Source organism: Talpa occidentalis, unplaced genomic scaffold (assembly GCF_014898055.3).
Source record: "Talpa occidentalis isolate TD23 unplaced genomic scaffold, MPIMG_talOcc4v2.1 talOcc4.4, whole genome shotgun sequence".
NCBI classification, from domain to species: Eukaryota; Metazoa; Chordata; class Mammalia; order Eulipotyphla; family Talpidae; genus Talpa; species Talpa occidentalis.
The window spans coordinates 22,168,299-22,187,695 of NW_023604295.1; the positions used below are offsets into that span (position 1 = coordinate 22,168,299).

The 19,397-nt window shown below is 34.1% G+C and overlaps 1 protein-coding gene across 3 annotated transcripts in view; it reads left to right on the forward strand.

Moving 5' to 3' along the window:
• The window catches only part of NLGN1 (neuroligin 1), an 882,121-nt gene that overhangs the window by 336,192 nt on the left and 526,532 nt on the right, over positions 1-19,397 (forward strand). The window lies entirely within an intron of this gene.

Sequence of the window (19,397 nt, forward strand, 5' to 3'; positions counted from 1 at the left end):
TGCTTAAGGAGACATAAGCTAGGAGGAATAACCATCTGGCTCAGTCCTGATATCTGATATTGTCCCTCAAGTAATTATGTTCTCAATTGCAAAAGAACAAGTCTTTAACCGTTTTCTAAATCGACATGGTAGTTTCATTGTTCACAATGATGGTCAGAGTTAACCGAACTGAAGTCTTTTAGTATGCCTGGATTTGCTTGAACAAAATAACTTGTTGCCATAGGACACATCTTAAAAGTGACCATAATAATTTTAACAGTCAATATGTTGTTTCTGAATTCAATTTATATGAATAATCAGAGATTCTTCTTATGAGAGCTAAAATATTGCAGCTTTTGGGCCTTCCCGGTGGTGCAGCGGATTGAGCACAGCGCTGTGAAGCTGTCTGCAGCCCCTGCAGTGCGGGTTCTATTCTCGGCCGGTCAGGGAGATTCCCACATGGTGCAACAGACTTTTCCTGTCGTGCCCGCTGCTCCCCTCAGCAGTGTATTTCGGCCCTTCTGCCTGTTCTGCTCCCTGTTCTCTCTGGTGAATCCTCTCACCTTCCCATGCTTCTGTCCTATACCCCCAGCTCTTGAATAAAAATAAATAAATCTTTAAAAAAAAGTAAAAAATAAAATAAAATATTTCAGTTTTTAATATGCTTTTGAGAGAAATTGTGTTATTAGGAAGATTTGTTGAATTATTTTGATCACTTTGCTTATTTACCTTCCCCATAACACAGGAAATTGATAATTTAATGGTGATGAAAATCATTGCCATTTTTATATAAGAATGTCCTTACCAACTGAATGTTTCTTTAGAGCTATTTCTCTGATAATGATGATAGGTTGGTATTCACTTTTCCAAAACTCTTTCTGTAAGTGGCAGTAAACTCTGTGTATACTGTTTACTTAAACTTAACAGTGTTTTTTCCTCCCTGTATCTTCAACATGTTTGTCAGTTAAAATTTGCTCAGGTCATTGTACTGCTACCAGGTAATCAGTAACAGTCAATCTTGACTACTTTGTTTAGTGGAAAATCACTTTGTAGACTTTTTACCATTCCATTTAACAAGCTATCTTCACTCAAATCTATACTGGCAGGCACTATCAACCCCATAAAGACACCAACAACCTTAAACATATGCCTGTACAAATCAACATTATTTTTCAACTAATATCCTTTGAAAACATTTTTTAACTGACACAATGGAAGCTAGATGAATTTGTGACCTAGATCTAGTACCAAACCTGAAGCTAAGTTTGAAAAATGTCATTTGAAGTTGCAGAATCCACAATGAAATGTCTTGTGGGGAGTAAGAGGGGTCTGTCATTTTTGATATGAAGAAATAGGTCATTGTGAAAATGTTTTCATATCAAACAGCATTACTATGTTTCTTTCCTATTTTTTTTAAGTCTTTCCCTGGATAAAAGGAAATAAATAACAGGAAAATGCCTGAAATTTGTGTTTTTATATACAGTGAATTATATTAATAATGTATATTATAGAACTATATAACAAAATCATTTATTATAATTTTTAAAAAAATATTACAAATACTAAAAATGTATCACAACACTTTATAATTTAAAGGCATAGGATCATACCCTTCTGGTGTATATAACCTATGCCCAACTCAAGGGCACCATAATCCTCCACCAGAGTCCACTATTGCCCTTCCCCCTGGTAGCCTCAATTCAACAGATTTCTAGGGTTTTGTTGTTAGTTTGGTTCAATCTGACCTTTTATTTTGTTTCTCTATAATCCATGTATTAGTGAAATTATCCTATATTTGTCTTTCTCTTCTGACTGATTTTGCTCAACATTACTAACTCCATTTCCATCCATATTGTCACAAATGGCAAGTTAATCTCTTTTTTATACATGAGTAGTATTCCACAGTGTATTTATACTACATCTTTCTAATCTACTCATGGCAGATTCCATTTTGGATAATGGATTTCAGTAATTTAAAAATGAGTATTTTACTTTGCAGTATACCTGAGATTTTTGCAATCCTAAGGAAGGTTTATATAAGAAATCAACTAATTAAAATATTGTTGAGGGGTTATTTCATTTTTGTTAAGGAGATTAATAAAATGGGAAAAGTCAAGAATAAATTTTGCAGGTAGAAAGTTATATTTGAGTTAATTTTTACTTTTTTGTCATAAAGTCAAATGGAATTGTTTTGTCACAGAGAAACTGTAGCCTATTTTTTTTTTTCCTTGTTTGTGAGAGTACTTTCTCATGAGAACATGATCATTCACATCTGTTCATGTTGTTTGGACATGATGGCTACAAAAATTCTTTGTAGTCGAGAGGCCTTATGAAAACTAGCTGTAGTAGTGCTGTTTGTGGTTTCCAGAAGATCCAACATAATGAACAAAAATTTTCTAAATATGATAGGGACTATTTTAATTTACCCCTGATGCAAAGTAGAGTTGGGAGAGAATTATGTGTTATGCCTTGTAACAACATAGCATAATTAAGCTTAAAACAATTAAACTAGAAATAATTTGCATACTTCTTAGAAGCACTGCTATTATCACATAGAATCTGAAAGCTCCTCTTAGTCCTATTTTCTGATATAAATATTGTTATGCTTTGGGATAGAATTTTTGCACTTTTTATGCACATGCAAATATATTTTATCTTCTTAAATGCAGGCATATTGTATTTATTATTCCCTTTAACAGGGGAAACAGGAAAAATCATTTTCTCTCTTATTTTAGTATAATGAGTATTTGTTAACAACAGATCTATTGCTTTTTAAGAGCTAGATGTGTTTTAATTTATTTAAACTACTCTATATGGTTAAGATTTGAAATGTTTTCAAAATTTCTCCATTATTATCACTATCATAAAAAATGTTCTAATTCATATAGCTTTCAGTACTTGTTTAATTATCTCCTTAGTAAAAGTTCCTGGAAGTAGATTTGTGGCTCACAGATATTCAGATGGCTAAAACTATTTTACATAATTGTACAAAAGGGTTAGAGTTTCCACATCCCTCATTATATTCTTCTTAACAATTTTGTGTTGTTAGTCTTATCCAGTTAAAATGTAACTGATTTGTTTTCATTTAGTTATTTTCATTATAATTTCTTTATTAAGGTAACAATGATTTACAACACTGTATATGATTCAAAAATATAGGATCATACCTCTTTGGGTATATGCTATCACACTATAACCATCACCGAGGTACCCATGGTCTTCCATCGTAGTCCACCTGTGCCTTCTCCCTACTTTCATCTCCACCTTCCCCCTCCCTCACTTATGGGCTCAGTTTTAAAATCAGATCTTTAGCATTTGTTGTTGTCTGACTTTTTGTTTTCTTTCTTTATATTTCATATATGAGTGGTTTTTGTCTTTCTCATTTGGCTTGTTTGCTTAGCATAATCCCTTTCAGGTCCATCCATGTTGTCACAAATGGCAAGAGTTCATATATTTTTGTAGTGAATACCATACCTGTGTGTGTGTGTGTGTCTATGTGTGTCTGTGTGTGTAGCACATCATCTTCATTCATTCATCTGTCCTTGGGCACTTAGATTGTTTTCATAATTTGCTTTTATAAAAAGTGATACAGTGAACATAAGAAAACATATATTCCTTCAAAATTAGTGTTTTTCAATCTTTTGGTAGATACCCTAGAGTGAAATTCTGGATTATATGGTAGATATGTTTTTAATATTTTGAGAATCCTCCATACTCTTTTCCAGAGGGACTGGACCAGTATATTCCTCCCAACAGTGTACAAAGCTTCCTTTTCTCTACATCCTTGCCAACATTTATTTATGGCTTCTTTGATATGGGACAGTCTCTTGAATGTATCTCATTGTAGGTTTGATTTACATTTCCTTGATGATAAGTGCTGCTGAGCATTTTTTTCATTGGCCATCTGTATGTCTTTGAAGAAGTATCTGTTTAGGTCTTCTGCCCACTTTTGTGATTGGATTTTTGTTTTATTATTGTTGAGTGTCAAGTTCTTTGTAGAGCTTGGATATTAGTGCACTGTTAGTTTTATGTTGTGCAAATATTTTCTCCCATTCAGTGTATTGTCTTTTTGTTTTAGTGAAGTTTCACTGTACAGAAACGTTTTAGTTTGACTTAGCCCCATTTGATTACTTTTGTTTTTATTTTTCTTGCTTTAGAAGTCCCCAAATATACCACAGAGGTCAATGTCATGGAGTGTTTTGCCTATGTTTCCTTTCACATATTTTTTGGTTCCAGGTATATCTAACATGGAAGTCTTTAATCTATTTTTGAGTTAACTTTTTTATATAGTGTGAGATAGTGCTCTAGTTTCATTCTTTGCCTGTGTCTGCCTAGTTTTTCCAAGACCATTTCTTGAATAGATTTTCCTTTCACCAATGTGTAATGTTCTGCTTTTTGTTACTAGAAGGTTGCTTATCTTTTCAGCCATCAGATTTAGTAAATGTTGCTGATATTACACCTGCAGATATCTACCTACAGATGTAGAACATATAGAGACATAGTTAAACTTACAGAAATAGATATAAACATAAAGACATATATAGGCATAGGCAAAAACACACACAAATATGCACACACACACAGACATTTTTTTCCATTGCAATTCTTTGCTATGCTGTTTCATCTACGTGCACACTTCGATTTCTCCCTCTTTACCTTGACTCATTCTGAGGTCTGAGCTTATATTTCACTATCCCTATTGAAAAATCACTGGTTTCTGATTGCTCCTGTTAAAATCCTATCTTCCTCCTTAGAATATCTACAATGCCTTGTACTTCTGTGGCACATGTATCCTATTCTGTTTAATTTGAATGAAGTATATGTCAACTTCAGTGTAAGTGGTAAGCTCCCAGTTTGCAGAAAATATGTCTGAACCGACATTTTGTCCTCTAGATACCTTATGATTTTGTAGTAATTATGGATTTTGAGAAGGAACAGGTCAGTTTTTTGTATTTATGAATTTCCATTGTCTGATACATATGGTATGATATGGTTTGATTTTTGGAAAGTGTCGTGTTCTGGAAAAGAACATGGGATTTGGAGTCAAGAGAATTTGTCACTTACTTGCTATGTAATATTGGTGATGTTCATCTTCTATGAACCTGTTTAATTCATCTGTGAAATGACAGTAACAACAATATACTTCAAAAAACAACAATGAAGAATAAACAAGATAATAGTTTAGGTGCTATGTATATTTTTCTATAAGCATAAAAATAATCATACAGGTAAGATATATGACTTTTTAAGGTGGTTGACAGCAAATGAAAAAACTGAGTCCCTCTTTTCCAATGTGTACCTAATGATGTGAATCCTAAGTACATGAATGGAGAACAAAGTTCCAGATGTAAATGTTATGACCATATGTATCCATCAGAAATTGTTTAGTAAAAACAGAAAGAAAAATGAACACACAAATAGGGTTATATTCCTTCCCGTATGAAAGAATAGTTAAATTAATGGTTAAATCTAATTAAGAAACTGAAAAATTACAGCATACCTACTGCCAATAATAAACCCAATGGACTGTGAGATAGGGATATGGTATCACTAAAAAAGAGTCACCATTGTAGAATATTAAGATGATTTTGCTACCTATACTTAGATATAAAACAGCCCTTGCAATTACATTTTGTAATTTGTTATTGGTTCAACAATTAACGACTTTTACTGTAATAAATGGATCATCACAGGTGACAAAGCACAGTTTTAATTAACAGTGACAGGTAAAGCTCCTTACAGTCAGACTGAATTTATATTAGCAATTGCATAAGAACATGAGGTAAAGAGCAGCAATCATACATAATTCTGACCCTAACTTTTTATGTGGCATGGACACACATTTAAATATCATAAAATATGCTAGCAAGCTGTTAAATATGTTTTTCTCTCTACTTTGATAAATATACATAATGATCTAGAATCCTCAGTTTGATTTTATACATTTCCAACTCTTGGATTTCTACCTCAGACCTTGGCTGATCCAGAGCCTTACACTTGACTCAGTGTTCACCTCTAATGAATACTACATCTTAGCCCCTGAATACCAATTTTCAGGCCAATAAAGCTGTGTCTTGGCCAAGCTTTTAGTGTAGGGATAAATATATACCAGTAGCATATTATTTTGGAGAATGGACCATAAAAGAGACCTGAACAGACCCTGGATTAGACTCAGGCCCATGAGAACAAGACATGTCAGGGTTAGGTACTTAGAATATGTATGTGTCCATACATACTTTGGACAGTTGGACACGTCCATTGGCTTTGCAGACTATAGTCCCCTGAGGAGTGCAGGATACAGGGGGCCATAGTGAAGCCTTGTAAACTTCAGGGCTCAGAGGCTTACCTCATCTGGGTCTAGGGTTGATAATGATCATATGGAATTTAAATTTACTTCAGAGATGTCAATTTGATAATGGAACAAATATCTCAATGATAATAAGTCTAATACAAGAAATTTAAATTATGTACACTTTAGAAGCCTAAAGCTTAGTATTTAATCCAGTGCTTTATTTGGTACATTTATTTTGTTTTATAAACAAGGTTCTTAATAATGTGATTTCTTTTGTGTTGTGTTATTATTTCTTTTCTTAACATGGTCATAGGGTATATAATTATTGAAGAATCTTATTTCCATTGGTTAGAGGCACAAAGCACACCAAATAATTTAGACATAGCTAAAACTACAGCTATAGGTATATGCACCACTTAGGAGAGTTTTGCTCTTTGTCTAACAGAATTAATAGCTAATCCTGTACACTGATTACCACTATTTATCTAGAAAAGCATAAAACATATGAACCAAATTGTTGGTAGTCTCTTTGAGGGTGGAGTCTGTATTTTTAAAACTTTGTCGGTGTTCTCAATACCTTCATAATATTTTTAAAACTAAGGCCATATGTTTGACTTTAAAGATATAGATAACCTAATCCACTGTCTATAAAGAATTAAAATATCTGGTCATCTAACGTTAGTTTTGTTTTCATGCCATACCAAATTGATGATGGATATATTTTTTAATGAAGTTTAACATTTGGTAGACACAATTATTTATGGATTTTTCAAACATTTAGTGAATAAATATAAAATTAATCTGATATTATGATAAAATTTAAAGGACTATACCAAAAGATACAGTGGAAAAATTAGCTTTACGTAAAATATAAAAGGAGGCAGAAGTACTTAGTTTGCCCTTCTTGATTTCTTTGATACTCTGTAGGTTCTGGAATCTCACTACTGACAGCAAAGACCCTATTTCATCAAATACTCTATTATTAGCTGTGTTCCTACTCACCTTAAAATGTTCTCTGCATAGATTTCCCAGAATTCATGTATTTCTTTGTTATGTAATCATTTAGCACATTCTAATTTGTCAATGTTTAAATATCTAAATAGTAAATTTAGATAGTTTTTAATTATTTCCAGTTGTTACATAGTAAAAGTAAGTCGTCTGCTTAAAAGTAATTTTTACTTTTAAGTAAAAATTTTTACTTTTACTTTTAATTTTTTGAAACTAGATTTATGAATATTCTCTAAGTCTTTGCCTTTAATGGCCATTGGATATGCCACAGGGTACAAGTGAAATCTTAATAATTAAATTTTTAATTGCATCTGTTTTTTGTTTTTTTTCTTTTTGGTTAACTGAGAAACTCTTAGCAGTTAGGCCCTTTTAACCAAAGACATTTTGTAATTAATACATACTTTTGAAGGTATCTAAATCAGGCTCAGTAAAACTCAAATGCATAGCAAAAACAGGTCAAATACCATGAGAGAGTAAATTGGATAGTCCACAAGAAAATAGGATCTTGTGCTTCCCTTATAGTCATTCCAGTTATCACTATTTTAAAGTATTAAACCATTGAAGCTAAACTTTCTTTTGGGCAAGATGTGAGTAACTGGATATGCATTTGAGACTCAAAGACTCACATCCTCATTTATTCTACATATTTATTATTCGATATTTACATATATGGAAACAAAAGTCCATATAGATTGCCATATTCTAAATTAGATAAACAGGAAAAACAGATTCTCAGGAAGAATAATAGTATTGATTTTATGATCGGTGTGCAGTTTGTTGGGCTCATTCTGGACATTTTTTTGGATTTAAGTGACTCAGGATAGTATTTCATGAATATTCCAATTTAGGTTTTTCCAGTAAGAAAACCAACAGTGGGCTTATTAATTTGTTTCTGGTGACAGTAGGAGAAAAATTAGTGTGTAAGCTGCTTTCTGAGCCAGGAATGCAAAGAGCAAACTCCCAAATTACAAGGAACATAAAGAAATGAAGTCACCTAAAGAACGAAAAGCTGTTAAAGCTGCCACTTACTGCATGTCTTTGTTTACTTTTCGAATACATGAAGGCAGAAAGTATCATCATTTTTATATTTCCAAGTACAGGTCAACCAAAGGGTTAAAAATATGGATGCTAAAGGGATCTGTCTTTATGGCCAGGGGTAGAGAACTCTCCATAATTTTTTTGAAGATTTATTTAATTATGCATACAAGAGCTGGGGTACAGGCCAGAGGTGTGGGGGGGGGTGAGAGAATTCACTAGAGACAGAGTGGGGAACAGAACAGGCAGACTGACTGAAATACACTGCTGAGGGGAGCGGTGGGCGAGTCAGGAGAGGTCTGTTGTGCCACGTGGGTAGCTTCCTGGCCAGGGATCGAACTCATGCTGCAGTGGCTGCAGATAGCTTCATAGATTGTGCCTAAACCCCTTGCACCACCAGGGAGGCCCTCTCCATCATTTTTATGTTACCTATTCATAGGGGTATCCACTCACTATTGTGACTACTTGTGCTTCTTGTGACTACTTGTGTAGCAATTGGTCTACAAAAGTAAGGTTGAGTCACCCTGAATCCGCAGTCTAGCTACCCAAGGAGGTAAGGTTAGAGCTGGCAATATAACTGGCAACCAGACTATCTGGATAATCTCCAATTTATTGGGCAATAGACCTTTACATTTTCCCGCAGTCAAGAGGGTACTTGTTCCAAGTTTAGGGTGGTGCTGAGACCAAGGCGGATCACTAAAATGGGTCATTACATGAACAAGAGAAAATTGTGAAGGTGCAGAGCTATACAGGTCATTTTACTTTAAAATCTGACATTTATTAAAAACCACAGTGTGTTTTTTGTCTCTTCCTTTCAGGCTGCTTTAAAAGTGAACTGGGTACAGATCACAAAGTACATATTTCTATGACTGCATTTAAAAATTATTGGCAGTGTAATATATGTAGCTACTGTGTTGAGTGATTTTTGTTTGGTTGTTTTTTGTTAGTTCACTTAATTCATATAGGGAGGTATTCAATGCACTGGATTTGCAGATGAGGGAACTGACATATAGAGAAGGTAAGATGCTTTCTTAAAAGCACATAGCTAGTAGGTAGTAGAAAGGGGATTCAAACCATTTTATTTCAAAGTCTAAGTTCTTTATTAATTATGGTTTAACTCATTTAAAATTATTCGCCACTGAGATTATCTAGATGTTTAGCACAGTTTAAGATTTGGGCTCTAGGCGTGGCTGCCTGGGCTCAGATCCTGTTTCTACCACCTATACCTTATAATTGCATGACCTCAAACAGTTATTTTACCTTTTGGAGCTTAGATTTCTTACTGTAAGGGTAATAATGTAATTTAATTCCTAGGTGTCTCATTAATATTAAATGAGTTAATACATGGAAAGTGCTTAGTCTAAATGGTGTGCAGTCACAGTGAATGCTCCATAAATAGTAGTCATTATTTTATCATTATCATTGTTATTATAAATTATTAAATACCACAAATCCTTCCAGTAAGGACTAAACAGTAGCCTTATAAATAAACGAATGAGTGTATTTTTTTTAACAAGAGATATTAAAATTAGATTTTTAACAACGAAAAATATACTGCATGTTAAATAGAATTTCAAAACAGCCTGATAAGGGTGGAGAAAAATATAAAATAGCAAGAAGAAATGATGAGAGAGAAAGACATATCTAGAGGAGAGACATGAACAACCTGTATAGCAGCAGGTTGGATACAGTGATAAATTTAAAAGACAAAGAGGCAAAACATATTCCAAGAAACTGTTCATGAAATAATACTATTAGCTTATGATTTCAAATGAACCATTACTTTATCCAACCTGCATTTGCATAATTCAAGGAAGACATCAAAATCTATTCTTTTTGTATTTACTCTGACTTAGGCTGAATTGGAACTTTCCAAAAAATAACTGTCACCGTATCACCTGGAACTGTGATCATGTGGAATCAGAATAAGGAAGAAAAGAACAAAATGAAAATAACAAAATGAAAATTCATTGTTTTAGTTTAAAGGTTATAGAAATGTGACTTTATACAGTTTCCATTGTCTTTAAAATACATTTTTTTTCCAGGACGCAAATTGTAGTGGATGAGTAGACCAGCAAGGGAAGGGGAAGTGTGATACACTTGTCAGCTTAATGTTTCAAGGTTGGTGCTCAGGCCACTGATAATTACCCTCCTTTTTTGGTGAAAAATTATAAATAATGTCCATTTTAAATAATAAATCCTGTGGTGTGTGCCCAGGTTGCCTGACCTTGACTCCCAATTTTACCACTTCCTGTATGTCTAACTTTGCATAATTATTTGACCTCTCTGCGTTCTTTCTCTTTAAAATTGGATTAATGATACTACTGGGCTTTGTAGGAATAAATTGGCCTATTACATGCAGTGTTCAGAATAGTATCTTACAACTGTATCTACTCAGTAGATATTAACTCTTAGCAATAGCTTTTATGTTCCTAATTATATAGTTTAGCTTACCTTGCATAAAACAAGTTCATATGTACCCATTAGAAATTATAAAAATGCTTAAGTTGCACTTTGATTTATATATGGCCCTATTTCTACAGATACTTCTTTTTTTTAAAAAAATATTCATGCATAAAAGAACTAGGGTACAGGCCAGATGTGTGGGAGGGTGAGAGGATCCACTAGAGACAGAGCGGGGAACAGAACAGGCAGGCAGACTGATGAAATACACTGTTGAGGGGAGCAGTGGGTGAGACAGGAGAGGTCTGCTGCTCCATGTGAGTATCTCCATTGTGAGTATCAAGCTGGGCTTGAACCCATGCAGATATTTCTTATGTTTTCCCTTTTCGTACTATGTTGGTCAAGATACAAAGATAAATGATGAAGGAACAACCGAACTGGTAAGGAAAAGAGAAATGAATGTGTGCAGAGAGTAATGGAAATATATTTGAAACTCTATAATATAAAATAGAGTTTTTTGAGGATATCAACTTGTTAAGATTCAAATTATGCCATTAAATTGGTTATAATTGTTGCTTATTACAATATCATTTGAAAACACTTGTATTTTTCATGTTTTAGTGTCAGCTCAACTTAGAATGTCTTAGAAATAGCAATACAAGTGTTGACAACTCAGTGGGTATAAACTCGCATTCACTTATGTATAAAATATTTGTTAAGTAATTAAAACATTGTTTGAAAACTGAACTTGGGTCAGATGATTAGTGTTCAAAATTCATTTCCATCATGGATAGCTACAATCCTGCTTAATCCTGACATTTCTTGATTTCCTCATTTGAAACAGCCTTAATTACAATAGCCAAGCTAAGTGACCAGGGAACACATACACAGACACACACACCACATAGTTTAATACTATTCGGCTACAAAAAAGAGACCAACTCTTTCCTTTTGCCACAACATGGATGGGACTGGAGGGGATAATGTTAAGTGGTATTAGTTAAAAGGGAGGAAGATAGAGAAATAATAGATGATTTCACTTTTATGTGAAATATAGAGAAACAAAAGGTCAGACAAAGCCAAAACCAAGAACCTACCCTTAACACCTGACTGCAAAGCTGAGGCAACTAGAAGGGGAAGGGACAGGGTGGGAATAGGGGGAGGGATGAACCCAAAGGAGCATAGTGTAGAGGATTATTGGGTCTGGTCATAGGCATGATGTAAAAACATAAAATTGTAGGGGTTTGAACCGATAGTTCAAAATTGAACCTATAGTTCACACCCCTAAAATAGTTTAGGAACCTATTGGTTCCTAAAACCAATATAATTATGTAAAAAACAACTTTGTATCAGTAAATATAATGTAAAAATAATGAAATAATAAAGTTCTAAAATATAATAAATAGGCTCTTACAATACAATATAGCAATAGTTCTGAAGCAAATAGATGTCTAGTTTGCTGCTGAAGAAAAGAGTAATGAGAACCCATTCATTTTAGATAATGAAAGATGCCTTTCTGGACAAAGTGAGCTATGAACTGGATGTTGAAAAATATAAGATTTAACCAGAGGAAAGAGTAGAGAAAAGTACCAAAACCCGAAGAAGTGCATGCTTCTAGCATTCTCAGGAGAAAATTCAAGTACTTACTGCTGCTGAGGGAGAAAAAAAAGAATGTTGGCTCAGGCTGAAGGAAGTGGAGCAATTGCTAGAAGAAAAAAGTGAGCAGGGATAAGATGGTTAGGGTTTGATTCTGAGTGATAAGGAGGTGAGATTGTCAGTAATCACTTAAAATTTCAACTTAGAATATTACTCTTTTATTCTTTTGGTACAACAGAGACAGCAGATGGAAGGAATGCAAAGTTTCTGACAAAGCAGCTGCTTTTGAGGCACTTTCTGAAATCTGTAAGGAGGTTGTAGTAACCCCCAAAAAAGGCATGTCAGTGAGGAGAAAGAGTAGATGGATCGTATTCAAGTGGAGTCAAGAGTTCTGATTGTTTCCTCGCTCTTTAGATTGGACTATGGTACTTAAATGATTATTTTATACTTATTTTCAATTTACTTCCTGAGTCTGTATCTGGACACGTCTTTTGCAAAATAAGGATTATAATACTGATGTTTGATGTCATTCATATAAGCGTCATTCATAACCAGTTCCTCAGCTATCATATAGAATATTTCTTTTACAAAATTATTAAGTCCATTGCTCCAGTATCCAGAGAATAATCATCAAAATAAATGCACCACCTCTTCTTTACTTGTTCTGTAAGTGATAAATAATTCACTTAGTTGAATTCTCCTTGCTTATTAAATAGTTCTAACATTTGAAGATCTTGTTTTGCACTATTAATATAAAGACTAATACTGAGCAGAAAGTTCCAAAATGAGTTATTTCTTTGTGTTTCAGGAGAAAGGTTTTGTTTCCTTTTTGTTGCAAGCAAACTTGACTTCAGATTTCTTTCCATTTTCTGTTGATTGAGCAGTCTATAGAAGTTCTATTTATGCTTCCTGATAATTTATCGCTGAGAAGGATTAAATTGCTTAAGTAACGACCATTAATTCCAATAGAAAGTTTGTTAGTCAAGAATAAGTAAGCTATTCACATTCTGCTATGATTGATAGTTGAAATCAAAAAAGTAAAACTCCTTGTCTTGTTCACTGTCTTTTGTGTCAAGGCATCAGGAAAAATAGGTTTTCAGACTGATTTTTTAAATGTATTGCTTTATGTAGATTCAGTTTATTTTTTTCACCTCCTGTTGAACAACAACAACAAATTTAAATAGAAACCTGCATTTTAAACATGTGGAGAACTTTTAAAATGCCTAATAAATATGTTTATAATAGCCAAAGATTTTCATAAAACAATTCTACAATTAATATAAAAGATCTTTGAGTTATTTTGCAAAATAAAATGAAGAAGTCTCTAGCTTTATTGGTTTCCTGTCAAAATTGGCTATATAAAAGAGCTGCTCGAGACAATAAATTTACAATATTAGAATAATTTTTATAGACTTTAATTTCTGAATTTAACAAATTCTCATTTTCTGGAAAGATGAGTCACAGATTTTGCAAACATTTTACCTAAATACATTTGTGCTTGTCAATAAATAGTTTTTTATTTATGTATAATAGATATCATATATACATAATGTTTGCATTTCAATTTAAAGCACCATATATAATCTGTAAGAAAGTGACTCCATTTAAACTCCAGTATCTCTCTCACAGCTAAGTGCTATTAATATATCGAAAACTAGAGGCACCAGGGTCATTGCCTCCAGACAGCCTCGGCATCGCACCCCTTTGGAGCTCATCAGAGCCCATTCAGGTTTATCCCAAGGGGTCACTTGATGCACTGCCTATTATTACTTCTTCCTGGGCACTGAGCACACAGCTTAGGCAAGACACCCAACTCCTGCTGGCTTGAGAAAAGTATTATTTTAATGATGATTATAATGAGCTGTAATGTTGCTGGGAGCCAAAAGTATCCTTAAGTCCAAGAGAGAATGCTGCAATCAGGGTGAAGTATAATGTAGCTTAGATTATTATTTGATAAAGTTGGTCTTTTAATTAGGATTTTCCCCTTCTTCCATACTCATTTATTGCCTACTGTTCCAAGGTGAATAATTACCATGTATCTTTATGAAGATATCATAGCAACTTAAATACACTGAAAGTAAGGGGCTGCCTCAGACCGTTTACCCTGACACATTAATCAATGAAACTGCGCCTTTGATCCCAGCACCTGAATTCATTTCTAGTATTTGATTTCACCTCCAGCAACCATTACAAGGTACTTTTTATTAAGTGACTGCAGCTTAGCAGATGGTTTTTAACCGCCTCTAAGCTCTTTCTTGCACTGCTTTGTCAAGAGAGTTCATTAAAAAAAAATCTAATAAAAAAAATCCTTTATCTAGACAATTTGGTATGATGATGCCATAGCAATCTCTTAGCTAGTGGGTTTTGAGAGTGAACTTTGGTCTTTAAAAAATTTGATGTAATCTTCTCTGAAGTGATTATGTTTATCTTATGTCAGACTTTAATGTGACTGGAAATTTTACCAAAGAAAAGAATATAGTGCTGTATTTTTTTTTTTTTAATTTTAAACTGTTTAGACATCTGAAGGGAACAGCAATGAATGGATAGTTGCTCATTTTTGTTTTTTACAAGAATGTTATAGTGCCCAGACGATACTGGGGAGTGCATGAGAGGGAGGAAACTAGCGGTCTTGGTCCCAGTTTGCTATGTAGCTTCCTAATTGTTTAGGCTGTAATTCGTAGTAACTAGCTCATTTTGCACAGCTAAACAGTATGCACAGCATATGTTCAAAACTAAAAAAAAATGTTTCTCAGAATAATATCCTTCAGACACATAATAGACTCTATTCCCTAATCTGTGCTTAAAAAATATATATATAGGGCCTCCCCTGTGGCGCAGCGATTGAACACTGGGTTGCGAAGCTGCCCGCAGCCTCTGCAGAGCCGGTTCGATCCCTGGCTGCTCCCTGGCCACTGGAGGAGGGTCCTGCATGGCGCGCAGACCTCTCCTGTTGCCCGCTGCTCCCCTCAGCAGTGTACTTCGGTCCTTCTGCCTGCTCTGCTCCCCGCTCTGGCTCTGGTGAATTCTCTCACCCTCCCGCACTTCTGACTGTACCCAGTGCTTGTATAAATAAACAAATAAACAAATAAATAAATCTAAATATATATATATATATATATATATATATATATATAAGTCATAGCCTCCCTGGTGGTGCAAGGGGTTAAGCACAGCACTATGAAGCTATTCTTGGCCTTTGCAGCACAAGTTGGATCCCCAGCCGGCCAGGGAGCTCCCCACATGGTGCAGCAGACCTCTCCTGTCTCACCCGCTGCTCCCTCAGCAGTGTATTTCAGTCAGTCTGCCTGTTCTGCTCCCTGCTCTGTCTGGTGAATCCTCTCACCCCCCCATGCCCCTCTGGCCTGTACTCAGTTCTTGCATGCATAAATAAACAAAACTTAAAAAAAAAATGCTGGTCATAAATGACTGAATCAATTCCACAGTCCATAAAAGGGTCTCAACTTATACAACACCACCGTAGGACCTCCACAAGTTACACAACTTGGGAGAAGAGGGGGTACAATGAAATTCTAAAAGTTCCACTCAACTGCAAAAAATCTATGACTAACTATAAAATGTATGCAGATATGATCCTCATGTGTCAGACTCAAATATCCTGAATAGGCCAGTGATGCGTCATCACCTGTGTGATCCCATACAGTGTGTGGCTCCAGCTGATGCAAATTGTTTCTAAAACTGGTGGTGAGTGGTGAGAGTTTTTGTAAAGAACAATTTTTGATAATCATTGAAAATGCCTGTAAAAATACCTGAAACTTTCCTGTTATTGTACAATAATGTGATAGTTGAGCTGACTGTGAGAAACTTTTCTTAAGCCATAAAAATAAAATAATTTCTCATATTGCTGAGCCATAGTTGAAGGTAACTTAATGTAATATGATCCACTTGTCATAACTGTGTCACTTTTTCTCTGCCCCCAGAGTAGATCAGACTGGCATGGAAAACTCTTGAGGACAAGACCATTCATGTCTTTCAGTTCCTATTAACATTTTTTCCCAAAGCAAGGCGCTATTCCAGATCCAGTCCCATGGCACTCATTAGATACTTGTTGACTCTATGAATATAAATGGATGGATGGATGAATGAATAGTTTATTTTAGTAAGACTTGTTCTGGGTAACTTGGAAATAGTATAATTTTCTTTTTTTGTCCACTTTTTCTTTCTTTTAGTCTTTCTTGGACTTCATTCTCATAAATCTATATATTTTGATCTCTTATTTGGCTTAAACTTCTTTCTGTGAGGGCCTTCCTGCCTGCTCAAGCACCTGACCCTCTTTTCACATTTTCCTCACAAAAATGACCTGGTTAGCATCTTACTCTTTAGACTATTTAGTTACATGTCATCTAATGACTATTATCTGGTTACTCAGACCATTTAGTTAAAAGCTAACTAATTTATGTTAAAGAATGAAGAAATCTCATTAATGGTTTTTAGTGTAACTGCTTCCAGAGAATTTATACCTCAACCAAAGGCATTTGGGGAGAGCATCATGTTGTATAGTTGAAGTAGGAGCACTATTAGAAAGAGATGGAAAAGATAAATAAGAATATTTTGTCATTTTCCCATAAATAACTTAGGATAGTTGCTGCTTGAACTTTCCTCAGAAAATACTGAGAATATACTGAGGACAGAGGTTAATATGGAATCCTGAAATATCAAAGTGTTCATAGATATAGAGAGATTTTTCTTTTCAATTATCTAGGGTAGCATTTTCTGTGCTTATGGTTTTTTTGGATGTTTCCAAAAAGTCAAATGTCTGCATCATATTGTAAACCTATTAGAGTTTTGAATATAGTCACAAGGAATATTTATTTCTTAATAAGATCTCTCAAATGAGCCCATCCTTACTAAATTGAAAAGGCACTTTTAAAATATTTTTCATATTGAAAATAACTGGACTTATTTGTTTGAATATAAGCTTAAATGTCCCTTTATCCACTTGGTCCATAGGTCATTTATTTTTCTTCTTGGGTTATAAATGGTTGCTCAATCATGTGATAAAATAGCAAAGTTTGGGCAGTTGCAATATAAAGGAAGTTCTAAATACTTTCCAAACCTTATTCAAAGTCATAACATGCAGAGCCACTTTGAAAATACTGAAGGTTTTCTTTGGAAACAGAAGACATGTTAGGTGAGAGACTGGGAGTAGATGATCTTTTATTATGTCAGCTCTTGGTTAAAAACTTTTTTTTTTCACTAAATCACACATTATTAGGAAGTTAATTCTACTAAGGAGAAAACACAGTAAAGATAGGTTTTAGTTGTATTTCTATGCAAGTACATTTTGTGTATTCCTTTATATTTTCCATTTGAGTCTCTCTAACAATAGCTACAGAGTTAAATTTATTATTTAAACAAATATTATTCACTGCCTACAAGATAAGAAGCATAGATCTATGATTTGTTCTCATGGAGTGTTTGAAAATTCTGAGGAGATAATTTTGAAGTTAATGTTTAATGATATCTGAGTATAGTTGTAACTAAGAGAAATATGTGAGATCAAGACCAGGACACCTTATTTAGCTTTTGAGGTTTGGGAAGACTGTCTTGAGGAATGATATTTCATCCCAGTCTTGAGGAATGAACAGGAGAGAGTCAGGTGGAGTGTTTTTTAGACGCTGAAATAGCATGCATGAGATGTCTGTCCTTTCATGCTTAAATGATTCATTTTGGACATTCATATGCAGCACAACATATATTTTCTAATTAAACTCTTTATTTTTAATTATTTCCAGATTTCTTGGTTCTAGCCACCACATTCTAAGACAAAACACAAAAATATTTATAATAATATCCACAAAAATAATGACAATCATGTGTTCAGGCTGCTTTCTCTGTGACAAAACTCAAAAACTCAATGGGTTTTAACGCAAAACATTTCATAAATTTTATATTATCATTTATAGATATTATTGCAGAAAGCCTAAAGATAGAAGAGAATTTTGAGAGCAAAAAAATATGCTTGTTGCTGTTAGAAAAACTATAAAATAATTTGTTATCATTTATGTAATATGATAGTCAATTAAATATTGCTTGCTCTCACTCTCCATTGCCATTTAATCATTTTAATGTATTGGAAAAGTGGCTCCAGTTTGGCAAGAATAAATTACCATCCTTGCATTGGTCCTAAGTAGGAAACTACTATAACTTGATGGACGTCATGACTATATGCTGGGCAAAAGGGCTCTGATGAACCTCATATGGATATTTAATAGTAAAAGTTTAGACTCTTTTGTTTGCTATAAAATTGAAAATATCCAAGAATGGAGAAACCTCTTAGACAATAACACCTTTGAGGAATTAGTAAAATAATAGCATTGTTGTAAAATTGCTCCCGAGTTATTGTCTACAGACTGGGTTGGTAGTCCTGGTTCTTTGAAATATACTCTGTGAAAATCTTTACGGTGAATAAACTTTTCTTTCTTGATCTTTATAAATGGTCTCAGACTTGCACTCACATATTAAACCTTGAGAGACAGTAAAAAGGGGAGGTTCTTTGTGCAGGCACCGTAGCCGCATCAATCCAGTATCTGTCATACACACTATCTGTGTTACCTTGTCAGATTACCTAACCTCTCTGCTCTCACTTTCTTCATCATACAGTAAGAATGACAGTATTACCACTATCACTAAGAATGGTGAATAAGTTGAAGAGAATAAATTAAAGAAATAATAAAATATAAGGTATGTACAAAAATTAATTTGAGAAGGGCTATAATATTTTAAATAGCGTAAATAGTAAGGAAAAATCTCCTAATAAGATAACATTTGAATAGAGACCTGAAACAAGTGAGTGAGTGAGTTCTGCAAATCATGTGGCTTGGAGACTGGGAGCATACAGGTAAAAGAAAGAGCAGAGGCAAAGTCTTACTTATCATGAGTGTTCATAGCATATTCAGAGAATGAAAAAAAGCTATTCTGGGTACAGCTGATTGAGTAAAGAGGTGAATTTTCAGATATTAGTTCAGAAAGATTAGTAAGGTAAGAAAATGTAATGGCCTTGTAGAACATTATAAATATTGACTTTTACCATAAAATTGAAGACTCTTTTGGAGTGTTAGCTTCA